This window comes from Vicugna pacos, chromosome 6 (genome assembly GCF_048564905.1).
Source record: "Vicugna pacos chromosome 6, VicPac4, whole genome shotgun sequence".
Classification (NCBI taxonomy): domain Eukaryota; kingdom Metazoa; phylum Chordata; class Mammalia; order Artiodactyla; family Camelidae; genus Vicugna; species Vicugna pacos.
The window spans coordinates 951,444-964,290 of NC_132992.1; the positions used below are offsets into that span (position 1 = coordinate 951,444).

General features: G+C 39.7%; 1 protein-coding gene across 1 annotated transcript in view; it reads left to right on the top strand.

Annotated features, from left to right (window-relative positions):
- The first annotated feature begins 666 nt into the window (after positions 1–666).
- LOC140696747 (trafficking protein particle complex subunit 9-like) overlaps positions 667–12,847 on the top strand; it is a 40,539-nt gene continuing 28,358 nt past the window's right edge. The window contains exons 1-2 of the mRNA XM_072962173.1: positions 667–850; positions 6,127–8,564. The gene's annotated coding sequence lies outside the window, so the exon portion shown is untranslated. The remainder of the gene's footprint in view (positions 851–6,126; positions 8,565–12,847) is intronic.

A 12,847-nucleotide genomic window follows, 5' to 3' on the forward strand; every position in this document is an offset into this window, starting at 1 on the left:
GCATTTCATGTTCTTTCCTAGAATGTTTCAACAGGGAGTTAATTAACTGAGTCAATTAACATTTAGTAAATATGATGTTTTGTTGAAAAGACAGTTATAGGCAGAACATATGCGGTGAAGACTTTAAAAACGGTTTCATTACTGAAATTTCAGTAGGGAAGATACACAGTTTTCTTATTTATGCCTCTCTTTTAAAATAACAAAGAAACAAGACTGCGGGGAGCTGCCTCATGTAGTGAGAGTCTGGTAGACAGGAGTTAACAGTCCTGATTTACAAGACACAGCCCCTGCGGGGAGCTGCCTCATGGATTGAAGGTCTGGTATCCGGGAGTTAATAGCTCTGTTTACAAGACTCAGCTCTGGGAGGATTCCCTGTCCCGCCACCCCTACGTTCTTAAGATAAAGGATTAACAGATGCTTTCCGGGAAGGAGTTTCTATGTTTTGTTCTTTGCCCAAGAAAAATAAGATAAGGGTAAAAACAGGACTTCTTAGATTGATGATTGTAACTGTCATTCCTTGAGGTAAACATGAGTGTAATCGTAAAGAAATCTATGTAATCTTTCTGGTATTCAATGTTTCTTCCTTCTTGCATACTATAAAAAGAGTTGCAAAATAAACTGCGTTGGCGGTGACTGGCCTTTTCTTTAGCAGGTGCAAGACTCGTCCCTCTCGACCCCATTCTGTGTCTGTGTGCTTTCTTTTCTTAGTCGTGTCGACCGCGTCTTCGGCCCTGTTCGTTTTGCCGGCAGCCTCCGGCAATTGGCGCCCGAACAGGGACCTGAAAACGTAAAGGAGTCGTCGCGACCGCTGCCGTAGGCGAGACGGGATCCCGAAGAAAACGTCGGAAAAGTAAGGAAAGGGCAGGGAGAGTATAGTCGAGAGTAATAAATTATGGGGCAAGATAGTAGTAGGCATTTGTTTGTTCAAATGTTAAAGCTTATGTTAAAAGAAAGAGGAGTGCATGTAAATACAGCTAAGCTAGAAAAATTCTTACTATTTGTAGAAGAGGTATGTCCCTGGTTTCCTGAAGAAGGGACAATGAATTTGATTACTTGGAAAAAGGTGGGAGAAAAAATGCATGATTATTATACTGCTAACGGACCCAATAATGTTCCGGTAGATACATTTTCATTATGGAATTTAATAAGAGACTGTTTAGATCCTGATCAGGAGGGAGGAAAGATGCGGCTCATTTTTAAACAGGGGAGTTCTAATAGAGACTATAAAGAACTTACTCCCACCGCGCCTCCCGAAGAACCATTATATTCAACCCCTGAGGGAATTATGAAAGTGGCTTCCAATCGCGCAGTTCCTCAGAATCTGAATTAGATCCTGCTGATCAGGCTAAACTAGAGGAACAAGCAGCCCATTATCATGATGAAGAATCCCCTTGGAATGTTATGTTAAATCTAGAGCAAAATAATCCCTCAGCCTTAGATTTTAGTAAATTAAGGCAATTGCTAACTGAATGTGTTAAATGCCTGCCTGCAGATACAAATCCAGCATGTAAAAACGAGCCTTTACCTTTACCTCCTGCCTATTCTCCCTCCGTCTTGGCTGGATTAGATCATCCGCCGGCTCCTCCTGTTTTTGAAAAACCTACAATCGAAAAACCTTCATCCCTACCTGTAATTGCTGCTGCCTGTCAGAAAAATAATTTTGGCAATACTCCTGTTGAAATATTAAGCCCATTACAAAAAGCCCTGCGACAGGCACATCAAATAGGAAAGACAATGCCAGGATTTACAAATATGTTCCCAGTTTTTGAAAATGCAGAGCAACAGCGGTATCATGATCCTATTCCATTTAAACAGCTAAAAGAATTAAAAATGGCTTGTGCTCAATACGGTCCCACAGCGCCCTTTACACAGGCTATCCTTGAAGCATTTTGTAATCAGTATCTCTCTTCTAATGATTGGAAACAGCTGGCTCGAGCTTGCTTATCGGGAGGAAATTATTTACTATGGAAATCAGAATATGCAGAACAATGCTGGACAACAGCCGAAATCAATAGACAGCAAGTATTACCAGTGACTTTTGATATGTTAGCAGGAGAAGGCGCATATAGGGATATGAACACCCAATTAAATTACCCAGTCGGTGCCTATCTTCAAATAAATGCTGCAGCTCTTAAAGCATGGAAGAAATTGCCTAGTTCGGAAAATAAGTCCGAAGACTTATCAAAAATTAGGCAAGGACCAGATGAGCCCTATCAAGATTTTGTCTCTTGGTTACTGGAAACTTTAGGCAAGATAATAGGTGATGATCAAGCGGGGATGGTACTAGGGAGGCAACTCGCTTATGAAAATGCTAATTCCGCATGTCAAGCTGCTCTGAGACCTTATCGAAAAAAGGGTGGATTACCTGATTATATTAGAATATGTGCTGATATAGGGCCCTCTTATGTGTAAGGTGTGGCTATTGCTGCCGCCTTGCAAGGAAAAACTATAAAAGAGGTCCTATACCAACAATCTAAACAAAAAACTTTTAAGGGTGCCTCACGGGTGGCCAGGCCTCCCGGAAGCTGTTATGCCTGCGGTCAAATGGGACGTCGGGTTGCCCAATGTCCTCAGAAAACTCAGCAAACTCAAGGGAATGGGACATTAGTACAGCAGCCAGGCATTTGTCCCATATGCAAAAAGGGAAAACACTGGGCTAAGGACTGCTGATCTAAAACAGATATTAATGGGCAGCATCTTTCACCCCAGCAGGGAAACTGGGTGAGGGGCCAGCCCCAGGCCCCAAAGCAATGTTATGGGACAATCCAAGGCCAGAGTGTAGAGGCCCAAAATCCATTTCTTCCAAACAAACTGTCTCAGATTTATTCAGGGCCACCAAGGGAAGCGCAGGACTGGACCTCAGTGCCTCCTCCTACACAGTATTAACACCTGAAATGGGTATGCAAGCCCTGCCTACTGGAATATATGGACCTCTCCCTGAGGGAACCATGGGTTTGCTTTTAGGGTGAAGTAGCTCGACTATGAAAGGGCTTCTAGTTGCCCCTGGTGTTATTGATTCAGATTATGAAGGAGAAATTAAGATTATGGCTCACTCTCCAAAAAAATATAACAGTAATTCAATCAGGACATCGGATTGCACAGCTTTTGCTTTTTACCTTTGGTGTCTTCTGGACGTATCCGTTCTGATATAAAACGAGGTTCTAATGGGTTTGGGTCTTCTGATGCTTATTGGGTTCAGAGTATAGGTGTCCAACAGCCTGAATTAATTTTATATATACAAGGAAAGAAGTTTAAAGCAATTTTAGACACAGGGGCCGATATATCAGTAATTTCTTCTAATAATTGGCCTCAGCATTGGCCGAAACAAATAGCTTTGTCTACATTACAGGGTATAGGGTAATCTCATAATCCAGAGCAGTGTTCCGCAGTCCTGACTTGGAAGGATGACGAGGGGCATACCGGAAAATTTCAGCCCTATGTGCTCCCCGGTTTGCCAGTCAATTTATGGGGAAGAGATGTTATGTCTTGTATGGGTGTCTATTTATATAGTCCTAATGTGAAAGTCACAAATCAGCTTTTGGATCAGGGCTTGCTTCCAAGCCAAGGGCTAGGAAAGAATGGAAGAGGAATTATGGAACCTATTAAACCCAATCCTAATTATGCAGGCAAAGGTCTTGGATAATTTTAGCAGGTGCCTTTGATTATCCTGCAACCCATGCCGACCCCATAACATGGAAATCTGATGAGCCTGTGTGGGTTGATCAATGGCCCCTTACAAAAGAAAAGATTGAGGCCGCGGAACAATTGGTGCAGGAACAACTTGATCGTGGCTACATAGCTCCTTCTAATTCTTGGAATTCTCCTATATTTGTGATAAAGAAAAAATCTGGAAAATGGCGATTATTAAAAGATCTTCGAAAAGTAAATGAAACTATGGAACTCATGGGAGCATCGCAACCTGGATTGCCTTCTCCCATGGCCATACCTGATAATACTTATAAAATTATTATTGATTTGAAGGACTGTTTTTATACAATTCCTCTTGCACCACAGGATTGCAAACGTTTTGCTTTTAGTGTTCATCCTAATGATTTTGCAGAACCCATGAGGCGGTATCATTGGTTGGTTTTGCCTCAAGGAATGGCAAATAGCCCCACATTATGTCAAAAATATGTAGCTCAGGCGCTACAAAGCTTTCGGCGGAAATGCCCTTCTATTTATTTGATACATTATATGGATGATATTCTTATGGCTCATAAAGACGAAGGATATTTGCTATCTGCTTTTGGAACCCTAACTGGAAAACTATTGAAACAAGGATTAATTATAGCCTCAGAGAAAGTACAGAAATTTCCCCCTTTATCATATTTGGGATTTCAATTATTTGACCAGCATTTTCAGACTCAGAAAATTGAGCTTCGTAAGGATTGTTTAAAAACTCTAAATGATTTTCAGAAATTGTTAGGAAATATAAATTAGATACGGCCATATCTAAAGCTTACTACTGGAATGCTTAAACCTTTGTTTGATACCCTAAAAGAAGATCCAGATCCTAATTCATCTAGTGTACTTACTATAAAAGCTCGACAAGCCTTATCCCTTGTCGAAACTGCTATCTCCCAACAAGTTAAATATTGTGATTATAATAAAGATTGGGGACATTATATTTTACCCACTGCTCATAAGCCCACTGCCGTATTGTATCAAGATGCCCCATTTTTGTGGATTCATTTAAATGTGTCTCCCTCCAAAGCCTTAGTTCCTTATCCTAATTTTGTTGCTACCTTAATCGCCACAGAAAGAAGACTCCGTTTCTTATCTGGAAAAATACCCTGCTCTCATTTGCGTTCCTTATACTCAGAAACAGCAAGATTGGCTTTTCCAGTTTAATGATTACTGAACACTTGCTTTAGCTCACTATGCTAAAAAAAATTAGTAATCATTACCCAGCAGACAAACTTTTATAATTTACAACACTACATAATATCGTATTCCCGAGAATTACTCAATCTCATCCTATTACTGGAGCCCTCACGGTTTTTACTGACGGCTCTTCTAGCGGTATTGCTGCTTATAAAATTAAAGACCAACTTATTTCTTGAAAAAAGTCTGGTTCCTCCGCACAAACGGTAAAATTAATGGCCGTACAGGCTGTTCTGAGTACTACTTCCACTTTTCCCGTTAATCTCTTTTCAGACAGCCAATATATAGTTCGTACATTAAATGTATTAAAAACTGTCCCATATATAAAAACTGTTAACTCCCTGGGTCACAATCTTTTCATTAATATTCAACAACTTCTTCAATCCACAAAACATCCTTGTTATTTTGGTCATTTATGAGCTCATTCTAATTTAACAGGTCCTCTTGCTAAAGGTAATACAACTGTAGACACAGCTACCAGAATTTTTCTTTCCCAAGAACAGCTTGCCTTACAGTCTCATCATCTACATCATCAAAATGGTAATAGTTTGAGACTTCAATTTAAAATTCCTCGAAAAGCTGCTCGTCAGATCGTCAGAAATTGTTCCCTTTGTCCTCAAACTGTTTCTGTTCCCCAGTATGGTGTTAATCCAAGAGGTATTAGTTCCAATCATTTGTGACAAATAGATGTCACCCATATTCGAAAGTTTAAAAATACTCCGTACGTTCATGTAACTATTGATACTTATTCAGATTTTCTCCATGCTACTTTACAAACTGAAAAAGCCAACAAACACTGTATAACACATTGCTTAAAGTGTTTCGCTGTCATGAAAATCCCAAAAATAATAAAAACAGATAATGGCCCTAGTTGTACGGAAAAAGCTTTTCAACTTTTTTGTGCCCGCCTAGATATATGTCATAAAACAAAAATCCCTTACAACCCACAGGGACAAGATGTTGTAGAAAAAAGCCATCAAACCCTTAAAAATCAATTACATAAAATAAAAAAGGAAGAATTATATCCAGGAACCCCCAAAATTATCTAAACCATGCCCTCTTTATTTTAAATTTTTTACAACTGGACTCAGAAGGAGCATCTGCCGCACAAAGGTTCTGGGCTAATGATAATAGTAATAAGCGAAGCCTTTAGTACGGTGGAAGGATCCTATAACTGGAATATGGAAAGGACCCAACCCTGTGTTAGTATGGGGTCTAGGCCATGTTTGTGTTTTTCCCCAGGATGCCGAAGCACCGCGCTGGTTACCGGAGAGGCTGGTACGCACGGCGGAGGAAGTCTCTCATCCGAAAAATGAAGGCATTAACCCTGGAGGACAAACACCCCCTACCGACGAGGAAGCACCTGCAGAGCCTGATTCAACAGGCGAATGAGATTGCTGGAACCACGAAACAACCTAAAACCTCTCTGATGTTTCTAGTTTTGGGCTTGGCCTGTGCTACTATGAATACGCATTTTCCCACTGCTCATGGCAATGTATTTCTCTCTTGGGCACATTCTTACGCTGATTTTTATAATTCTTCTAATTGCTGGGTCTGCGGAGCTATGCCCCTCTCAGTTGGAGGGGTGCCTTGGTGGGTTTTACCTATTGCAAAAAATAATTTGCCTGCTTTATGTAGTTTTCTTACTCAGCAAAAAGAAATGTATATTAGTCTCCATAATCATAATATTTCACACTTATCCTGGTGCAAAGATGTGGGTATTAGTTCTAACATGTCTTTTAACATTAATACAAGTTATGATATCATAACAAAAGCTTATAATTCCTATCTTGATGTTTCCAAAAAGGATAACAGGCCCAAGAAGCGTGAAGCTGCTCGATATCAGGGAGACTTCTATCAAATTTGGGATGAATACTTTTGGATGACTCCTGAGAATGGACAATAGGTTGCAGCAGCACCTATTTGCTGGGAGCAAAAAGAACATAAGATAGGATATAGAAATCAGCCATTGAATAGTACTGATTTGAAGCCAATGGGACATATTACACCATCTTTGTGTAAACAAATTATTGATGTAACATATTCTCCTAATAAGTCTGTTTCTTGGCCAGGATCTGATTGGCTTTTGAATCCAGGAATCCGATGGGTAGCCCCAAATGGAACGAAATGGGTGTGTGGAAGATATCTTTGGCCCTGGCTTCCTATTGGATGGGTTGGGCGTTGTACTCTTGGTTTTGTATTCGCTCCTGGAAGAATTAAACAAACAATTTCTGGCATTCCTGCGAATCTCCCATATCTACATGCTAGATGGACTAGTTCTGTTTTTAAATGGTATGATTATCTTGCTGCAGTTTTTGTACCTTCTTTGGGGAATACAGATATTATGTTAAAAGTTGATGCGCTTACTAATTTTACTCAGCAAGCATTAATAGATACTAAGAAAGCAATAGAAGATTTAAATGAAGAACAAAAACAGATGAAAAAAAACAGTTCTACAGAACCGCATGGCTTTAGATATTCTTACTGCAGCTCAAGGCGGGACGTGCGTTATAATTAAGATAGAATGCTGCGTTTTTATTCCTGATTTATCAGGAAATGTATCTCAGGCTGTAATGGATATTCAAAAACAAGTAGACGCTATGGCTGATCCTGATCCTTTGGTTTTAAGTACAATTCTTTCCTGGTTTAAGAGTGATTGGTGGAAGAATCTTATAATTATTTGTATTGTAGTTTTGATGATTTTACTTTGTGGACCATGCTTTTTCCAAGCGTTTAGCAATTTTGTTCCTCAAAGGCTATTAATGTTTTCCAGAATTTCTAAGCCTAAATCACAAGGTTAAATAACGTTTTCCTTGGCAAACAACAAAAAGGTAGGGAAACTTTAGAAAAAGAAAGGGGGAGATACGGGGAGCTGCCTCATGAAGTGAGAGTCTGGTAGGCAGGAGTTAACAGTCCTGATTTACAAGACACAGCCCCTGCGGGGAGCTGCCTCATGGATTGAAGGTCTGGTATCCGGGAGTTAATAGCTCTGTTAATAAGACTTAGCTCTGGGAGGATTCTCTGTCCCGCCACCCCTACGTTCTTAAGATAAAGGATTAACAGATGTTTTCCCGGAAGGAGTTTCTGTTTTGTTCTTTGCCCAAGAAAAATAAGATAAGGGCAAAAACAGGACTCCTTAGACTGATGATTGTAAATGTCATTCCTTGAGGTAAACATGAGTGTAATCGTAAAGAAATCTATGTAATCTTTCTGGTATTCAATGTTTCTTCCTTCTTGCATACTATAAAAAGAGTTGCAAAATAAACTGCATTGGTGGTGTCTGGCCTGTTGTTTAGCAGTGTAAGACTCGTCCCTCTCGACCCCATTCTGTGTCTGTGTGCTTTCTTTTCTTAGTCGTGTCGACCGCGTCTTCGGACCTGTTCGTTTTGCCGGCAGGCTCTGGCACAAGACAGAAAAGGCAGAGGATGATTTCTGTTCTTCCTCTCTGCTTGCAGGTGCCCTCACCCCCAGTGGCGTCCATCCAGACACCACCATTGACACTGGCCATGCTCAGAACTGCCTCAGCCCTGAAGACACAACAGAGAAATAGAAGGGGGCCGCTCCCTGTTACAGCAGGTGCTCTCACTCTGTGGGTCCTTATGTAACTGCGCCGTGTTAATCAGGATCACCCGTTCTACACTATGTGGCGCTGCTGCCGTGTCTCCTAGTTACTTGTTTCTGTAAGTATTCATGTATTATTCTCCATTGCGTGGTACTACACACCTAAAAATGATTTTTTCAGATGAAAAACAATATGCATTTAATATAATAAGTTTGAAAAAAGGGGCAAAAGAGACTATCCTGGTCCCGCTTCTCAGAGATATTAATTAACACGTTAACATCTATTTTCTGTTCTTTTCGTCAGTGTGTATCACCTCTGTCATAAAAAACCAGCGAGCACTCTGTGCCTGTTTACTGTGTGGAGAACTTCATTTCCCATTCGGCTTATTACATGTTTTTCTACAATATTCTATCTCCCCTGGCATGATTTTTAATGACCAGTATAGCATTCTGTCTTATGGAGGCATCGTCCATTTTACTTCGGGCTCCAATAAACTTTTAAATTCCAAGTATACTTTACTGAAATACTGAAAAGAGAACTGTGGTGGTAGAGGAAGTCCCCTATCTCCCTTCCCCTTATTTCCAGAGGGTAAAAGCTGTTGAAAATTTGCTATATATATTTCATGAACTTTATGCCTATGAGATACATATATATGCACATATGAGAAATCAATTTATATGTGTGTGTATATATGCTTTATTTAAAAATGAGACCATACTATATGTTTTTCTGCAGCTTGCTTTATTCACTCAGGGGTATATCATAGACGTCCTCCCACTCCAGACTCACCCGGTCCTTTCAGATAGATTGGAGGGGTCTCCTGATGTGCGGGTGTCGTCTCTTGTCCACGGACACATTTGGTGGAAGAGTGATGTGGACAAGGCCCTGGAACACGGTGAAACGCAGGCTCCCTCAGCACCTGCAGCTCGCTGTGATTTACCGCATCATTATCTTGATGGTGGACAGTTAAGTTTTCTCCATTTTCCACTGTCAGAAATGATGTTTGTCTGGCATCCTTCTTGTACAGACATTCTTATGATCGTGTATGAGTATTCTTTGGTTAAGGCTTCTTGAAATTTAGTCCCTGGATGTGACATTTATATTCATCACAGAATCCTTTCAAGTGACTCTAGAAATTCCTTCTCCATTGGGGAATGAAAAGATGCACAATTGCTTATGTAACCAATTCTATATCACTGGATATGATTTCACTTCAGTTATTTTTCTCACCTTTGTAAACACTGCTGTGTAAATGCCCTGATGGGTAAATTTTTTTGGACTGATTTTATTTTTTCCTATAGGAAAAGATTCCCAGAAGTGGAGTTGAGTCTGTGTGTATGTACGTTTTTCAGAGTTTACATATCCATTGACGTGTGGTCCTCCGAAAAATCGCTCATGGTTTGTTCTCACACAGATGGACACTAGCTAGAATATCTTAAAAATATTTGCCATTATGATAAGCAAAAGTGCTTTTTCATTGTTTTAGTTTGCATTTGATGACTAGTGAGGTATTAAGCATTTTTCACTCATTAGCCATTTGACTTTTTTAAAATGAATGATTCCTTTTGTCCTTTGCACACATTTAAGTGAGGGAGCTTCTTGTTGCTTTGTGACAGCTCTTTGTATGTTATGAAAATTAACTTCTTGACTTCATCAGCATGTATCACAGAGCTTTTCCTTGTCATTTCTTGCCTTTCATTTTGTTCAGAAAGTTTTTTATTTTTGTTGTGGCTCAAAATATTCTTAAGATATTAAATGACTTCCTTATGGGTTTTATCTTTGACATTATTCTTAGAAATACTTTCTTATAATGGTAAAACTCTCTTCTGTAGGTTTTCTTAATCTCTAAGTTGGAGATGATAATGGTACTTGTTATAATGAGGAGAAGTTGAATTAATGTTAGCAAAGGGTTGTATTTGCTGTTATTAGTACTTTTTAATATTTACATCAATTTCTGTAATTTTTCTTGTGGTCATTATGACAGGAATAGAATTTGTTCTTTCCAGGTGATTCTCTGATTGTCCCAGGACAATTATTGAATTCATACTTTGCTATTTGATTTGAAATCCCTCGTGTACAAAATATTTATGTATACTAGAGTCTCTTTTTGAGCTCATGGTTTATTTCTGTCAATCTTACTTTCTTACTCCAACACCATATCTTACATATTGTAAAAATTTATTTAATATCTGACAGTGTGACTTTTTTTTTGATTCTTTTCTTCCATCACAAATTTTCTTGGATAGTATTAAGACCTTATTATTACTGAAGAATTCTAAAATACTTTGTTCAAGTTCAAAAAAAAAAAACAGATAAGGGTTTTCATAGGATTTTTTAGGAAGTTTTGAATTATCTTTAGCAGAACATTCATCTTTACAAAACTGCTTTCCTCCATGCAATATGTTGATGTCTCTATATTCACAGCTCTTACTTTACCCCTCAGTACAGTTCTGTAGTTTCTCCATGTAGTACATGGGCATTATTTTTGAGTTTAGTCCAGATCATTGTTTATGTTTTAGTTAATTTTGTAAGTGAGATTTTTTGCTATTATATTTTTTAACTGTTTAAACTGACACCTAGGAAGGCATTTTCGGTTTGTAAATACTTACTTTGTAACTTGTCATTTAAAATTGTAAGTATTAAAGGAAGTATTCTTGTTCCAGAATCCTTTCTTTTCTGTTTTAAAAAATTTGTTTCCAAGATTATCAAAATGGTCATAGCTAAGTTGTACAGGTGGGGAGACAGATGGAGAGAGGTAGTGTGGCTCATGTGCAAACTGTGAGCAGGTTCATGGCTGCCTTTAGGCTGGAGAGGCCTCAGAAGAGCCCAGGTAAGACCAGGGATGGCTTTGTATGCACTTGAAAGACAGCTTTCCTGCTTTTATGGTGAAGCCTGGTGGGTGACGCAGGTAGGTGAACAAGGTCCGATGGAGGTTATTGGCTGCACAGAGCACTGCGTCTGTGAGAACTGGAGACCATCGCTATGGGAAATGCTTGGTGCCAGGAACAATGCAGGGGAGCTGGGGAGGCTGTGTGTTAAGGATTTTCCAGTCCTGGGAGTGAGAAGAGCAGACTCTGCATTCACATCTGAGTTTGAATTCATCCTCTTTAGTTTATTGGCCCTCTGACTTTTGTCAAGTTATATACCCGCTTTGAACTCCTGTTTTCTTGTCTCAAAATAGGAGAATTACGGCCTGCTGCTAGAGTGTTTGATCAGGGTAAATGATTTGTGTCTATAAGATGCCATGTACAGTCACAAGCTCAGTGAGAAATGAGCTGTCGCCTCTTCTTCTGCAACTCAGTGCTCGACAAGACATCGGGGGGAAGGCCAGTCCCTAATTTGTGTGTGATGCAAGTAGGAACAAAATTAATGTCTTGCCTTTCCCTAGCAGTATTCTTACTCCTTAGCTTCATTTACTTCTTTCCTCCTTTTCTTTCCCCTTTCCCCTTCTCCACCAAAAGAGCCTGAGACTCTCTTAGAACACTAGATTCAAATTACTTTAAAGGTTGTCTCATCCTCATGAAATGAGAGTAACATAAAGAAAATCTTTACACATTCCAGAATTCATTGTATTTGATTTACACACACACGCATGCACGCACACACACACAATCAGGCTACCTCCCACTTACTGAGGGAGAAGAACCACTTATTCTGAGTTTTCATTTACTGACCGTGAGAGCAGTGTCTTACGCAGATTTTCACACGGCTTCGTGCATGGTGTTTTTAGTTGGATTTCTGCTTTGTTGCCATAGAATTATTCTCCTTATAGAAAAGAGGAAGTGGAGATATAGACATTCTGCTGAGATATTTGTGTCATCATATTTGAGTTGGGAAGGACTTAAGACAGCATAGAGTCGTAACTGTTAATGGGTGAGAATCCATGATAGTGTAGCTTGGACAAGAAACTGGATCTTCTGCCATCGTGTCCACGCGGGTGAAGAGGCAACTGGGCAGTGGATGGCAGGGATCCTTCTTGCTTGAGTTCCAGGGTCTTGCTAGTTTTCATTGCTCACCTGCCTTTAGTTTAGATCCATGTGGCCTCTCATTGGAAGGTCACTCTGTCCTGATAAATAGAGTTTCTAATCAGCAAAAAGCTCTGGACCCACTCATATTTCCCAGAGTTTTTTCTGCTGACCTGCTGACACTTTACATAAATGAGACCTAACAAACTACTGGATATAAAATCCTTTGTGTTATCATTAGCCCTCGAGTTCCATAGGAATGGGGTGCTGTCTCAGGCTGTCTAAGGCTAGATCTGAACAAAGATAGGGTGATAGGCTGTGATGTTGGACCCTCCACAATCAAATGTGATTTCCACCTTAGTTTTTAGAATCAGGCAGTTGAGCTCAAATCTTGTCTTTACCAGTTATTAGCTTAGTGACCTTGGGGAAGAAACTA